The sequence below is a fragment of the Gobio gobio genome (genome assembly GCF_949357685.1).
Source record: "Gobio gobio genome assembly, chromosome: 12".
In the NCBI taxonomy this organism is placed as follows: Eukaryota; Metazoa; Chordata; class Actinopteri; order Cypriniformes; family Gobionidae; genus Gobio; species Gobio gobio.
In genome coordinates this window covers 3,044,034-3,049,351 of record NC_137105.1, presented here as the reverse complement: position 1 = coordinate 3,049,351, position 5,318 = coordinate 3,044,034, and positions in this window count along the sequence as shown.

The following is a 5,318-nucleotide window of genomic DNA, read 5'->3' as shown; positions in this document are numbered from 1 at the left end:
AGTTGGAATTGTGAGAAAAAAAAGTTGGAATTGTGCAAGATAAACTCGGAATTGCAAGAACAAAAGTGGGAATTGGGAGAAATAAACTCGGAATTACAAAGAAAACAATCGGAATTGTGAGAAAAAAGTTGGAATTGTGAGAAAAAAAACTCGGAATTGCAAGAACAAATGTCGGAATTGTGCGCTATATACTCGTAATTGCAAGAAATAAACTCGGAATTGCGAGAAAAAAGTTGGAATTGTGAGATATAAACTCGGAATTGCAAGAAAAAAAAGTTGAAATTGTGAGAAAAAAAAGTTGGAATTGTGCAAGATAAACTCGGAATTGCAAGAACAAAAGTGGGAATTGGGAGAAATAAACTCGGAATTACAAAGAAAACAATCGGAATTGTGAGAAAAAAGTTGGAATTGTGAGAAAAAAACTCGGAATTGCAAGAACAAAAGTCGGAATTGTGCGCTATATACTCGTAATTGCAAGAAATAAATTCGGAATTGCGAGAAAAAAGTTGGAATTGTGAGATATAAACTCGGAATTGCAAGAAAAAAAAAGTTGAAATTGTGAGAGAAAAAAAGTTGGAATTGTGCAAGATAAACTCGGAATTGCAAGAACAAAAGTGGGAATTGGGAGAAATAAACTCGGAATTACAAAGAAAACAATCGGAATTGGGAGAAAAAAGTTGGAATTGTGAGAAAAAAACTCGGAATTGCAAGAACAAAAGTCGGAATTGTGCGCTATATACTTGTAATTGCAAGAAATAAACTCGGAATTGCGAGAAAAAATTGGAATTGTGAGATATAAACTCGGAATTGCAAGAAAAAAAAAGTTGGAATTGTGAGAAAAAAAAGTTGGAATTGTGCAAGATAAACTCGGAATTGCAAGAACAAAAGTGGGAATTGGGAGAAATAAACTCGGAATTACAAAGAAAACAATCGGAATTGTGAGAAAAAAGTTGGAATTGTGAGAAAAAAAACTCGGAATTGCAAGAACAAATGTCGGAATTGTGCGCTATATACTCGTAATTGCAAGAAATAAACTCGGAATTGCGAGAAAAAAGTTGGAATTGTGAGATATAAACTCGGAATTGCAAGAAAAAAAAGTTGAAATTGTGAGAAAAAAAAGTTGGAATTGTGCAAGATAAACTCGGAATTGCAAGAACAAAAGTGGGAATTGGGAGAAATAAACTCGGAATTACAAAGAAAACAATCGGAATTGTGAGAAAAAAGTTGGAATTGTGAGAAAAAAACTCGGAATTGCAAGAACAAAAGTCGGAATTGTGCGCTATATACTCGTAATTGCAAGAAATAAATTCGGAATTGCGAGAAAAAAGTTGGAATTGTGAGATATAAACTCGGAATTGCAAGAAAAAAAAAGTTGGAATTGTGAGAAAAAAAAGTTGGAATTGTGCAAGATAAACTCGGAATTGCAAGAACAAAAGTGGGAATTGGGAGAAATAAACTCGGAATTACAAAGAAAACAATCGGAATTGTGAGAAAAAAGTTGGAATTGTGAGAAAAAAAACTCGGAATTGCAAGAACAAATGTCGGAATTGTGCGCTATATACTCGTAATTGCAAGAAATAAACTCGGAATTGCGAGAAAAAAGTTGGAATTGTGAGATATAAACTCGGAATTGCAAGAAAAAAAAGTTGAAATTGTGAGAAAAAAAAGTTGGAATTGTGCAAGATAAACTCGGAATTGCAAGAACAAAAGTGGGAATTGGGAGAAATAAACTCGGAATTACAAAGAAAACAATCGGAATTGTGAGAAAAAAGTTGGAATTGTGAGAAAAAAACTCGGAATTGCAAGAACAAAAGTCGGAATTGTGCGCTATATACTCGTAATTGCAAGAAATAAATTCGGAATTGCGAGAAAAAAGTTGGAATTGTGAGATATAAACTCGGAATTGCAAGAAAAAAAAAGTTGGAATTGTGAGAAAAAAAAGTTGGAATTGTGCAAGATAAACTCGGAATTGCAAGAACAAAAGTGGGAATTGGGAGAAATAAACTCGGAATTACAAAGAAAACAATCGGAATTGTGAGAAAAAAGTTGGAATTGTGAGAAAAAAAACTCGGAATTGCAAGAACAAATGTCGGAATTGTGCGCTATATACTCGTAATTGCAAGAAATAAACTCGGAATTGCAAGAAAAAAGTTGGAATTGTGAGATATAAACTCGGAATTGCAAGAAAAAAAAGTTGAAATTGTGAGAAAAAAAAGTTGGAATTGTGCAAGATAAACTCGGAATTGCAAGAACAAAAGTGGGAATTGGGAGAAATAAACTCGGAATTACAAAGAAAACAATCGGAATTGTGAGAAAAAAGTTGGAATTGTGAGAAAAAAACTCGGAATTGCAAGAACAAAAGTCGGAATTGTGCGCTATATACTCGTAATTGCAAGAAATAAATTCGGAATTGCAAGAAAAAAGTTGGAATTGTGAGATATAAACTCGGAATTGCAAGAAAAAAAAAGTTGAAATTGTGAGAAAAAAAAGTTGGAATTGTGCAAGATAAACTCGGAATTGCAAGAACAAAAGTGGGAATTGGGAGAAATAAACTCGGAATTACAAAGAAAACAATCGGAATTGGGAGAAAAAAGTTGGAATTGTGAGAAAAAAACTCGGAATTGCAAGAACAAAAGTCGGAATTGTGTGCTATATACTCGTAATTGCAAGAAATAAACTTGGAATTGTGAGAAAAAAGTTGGAATTGTGAGATATAAACTCGGAATTGCAAGAAAAAAAAGTCGGAATTGTGAGATATAAACTCAAAATTCCAAGAAAAAAAGTTGGAATTGCGAGAAAAAAGTTGGAATTGTGAGATATAAACTCGGAATTGCGAGAAAAAGTGGGAATTATGGGAAATAAACTTGGAATTGTGAGAAAAAAGTTGGAATTGTGAGATATAAACTCGGAATTGTGAGGAAAAAAGTCGGAATTGGGAGAAAAAAGACGGAATTGTGCAATATAACCTCGTAATCGCTAGAAATAAAGTCGGAATTGTGAGATATAAACTCGGAATTGTGAGAAAAAAAGTCGGAATTGCGAGATATAAACTCAAAATTCCAAGAAAAAATTTGGAACTGTGAGGAAAAAGTCGGAATTGTGAGATGTAAACTCGGAATTGCAAGAAAAAAAAGTCGGAATTGTGAGATATAAACTCAAAATTCCAAGAAAAAAACTCAGAATTGCGAGAAAAAAGTTGGAATTTGAGATATAAACTCGGAATTGCGAGAAAAAGTGGGAATTATGGGAAATAAACTCGGAATTCCAAGAAAAAAGGAAGACCTCATCTTCCTCCTCACAGTATGACAGCTCATCCTCACCCTCATCAGTTGTGTTTTATACCTTTTTTTGTGCTATAGAAAATGTGCAGATCATAATATGTGCAGTTATAGTATGTGAATTACTACACTCTAAAAAATGCTGGGTCAAAAATAACCCAAGTTGGGTTGAAAATGGACTAACCCAGCGATTGGGTTGTTTTAACCCAGCAACACCGTACCATAGTAACATACTAACCAATGGAATGAGAAATGCTATCCATCCTGAGCTCATGATCACAATGCACTATAATATTTGCTGAATATGTGTAACGTTATGGTTATATCTTTTAAAGACGTGTTAAATATGTCTAGATTGGTGTGTATATAATGCCAGAGTGATCTAAAATGTAAATCAACACAATGGGAATGGGCTTGTTCAGCCACTTCAATCACACGCCCTTACAATGGTTCACACCAAACCACTGAGCAAACACAGCATTACTGAGAACACAACAGGACAGGCTGTTTAATGCTGTCTCAGATATAAGTGTGTGGTTTTCATAATTACTAATTGCTCACACAGAGTTCAGGACGTCCAGAGAACATCCTCATGTTTGAGGGATGATCATGTTTAATTGACGTTTGTATGTTATCTGGACTAATGTGACCAGATTTCTGAAATGGAAACCGGGGACATTTCCCATTTGAGGGGTCAAAATATCACTAAAAATCGCATTCGTTATTATCTATTAATTAAGAACGGGGACAATATATTTTTGAATGTTTTTTGTTGTCTTTGTTGTTGTGGGCTCCCTATATTATTCTTAATTAATAATATGTATTATTTTATTTAACAATATAGTTTCATTATTAAGATTTTTGGTCTGGTTTTAATTAGGGCTGTCAAAAGATTAATCGCATCCAAAATAAAAGTTTGTGTTTACATAATATATGTGTGCTGTGTATAATTATTATTTATATATAAATACACACACAAGCATGTATATATTTAAGAAAAAAATGTTATTTTTATATATACAACATTTATATTTATACAGTATATACATGCAAATATTTCTTAAATATATACATGCTTGTGTGTGTATTTATATATAAATAATAATTAACAGAGTACACACACGTATATTATGTAAACACAAACTTTTATTTTGGATGCGATTAATCGCGATTAATCTTTTGACAGCCCTAGTTTTAATACAATTCACCGCACCCGTAAAAACAAAACAACAAATCAAACAATGAAAACAGTTAATAGTAACCATTGTAAAAAAAAAAATAAAACAACATAAATATATGATGAATAAAACTATTTAACAAATATAATTGTATTTAATCTAATACTTAAATTTCACAAGTTTATACTGTATAAATGACTTTTTTTTTTACTTCAAGTGTTTTGTTACTCATGTGGTTGAAAATAACTCTTACTATCTTGTTATTTTGCATTTTAGGCTTATTTTAAGCATGTGTTTGAGTATGTGTATTCTGCACATGTATTTGTTGCAAGTGTAATTGTTTAGTTTTTTTTTAATATTTATAGTTCAGATGTATAATCACTGCATACGGAACTTTTGGGGACATAAAAATCCCGCAGCCTGTTGAGGCTCTGTTTTAAACCACATACAAACAGTTTTACTTGAACTGAACATGAATAGTTAGTATGTTACTACCTTGAAAGCGATAACGATGTTTCGTTTGATATTTGATGATAATGACGCTCTGCTCTCGGTCCAAGTAGAGTCAGCGTATCTCACAGCGCCATCTGCTGGTGAACATAATCACTACACGATTGCTCCTATAACCAGCAGGCTATGTAAATGTTGGGCTTTTTTGCGATGTATATGCGGGTTGTTTTGAACGAGCTGTAAAACGGGGACATTTCCATTCGGGGACAGAACACCATAAACCGGGTCACCCTTATCTGGACGTGTTGTTGTCTGTCTGGGGAATATCCTCTTGAATGTATGGATGTGCGATTGGAGGAAACTCGGGATGCAGTTGTGCTCTTTCAGCAGGAAGCGAGTGGGAAAAGCCCTT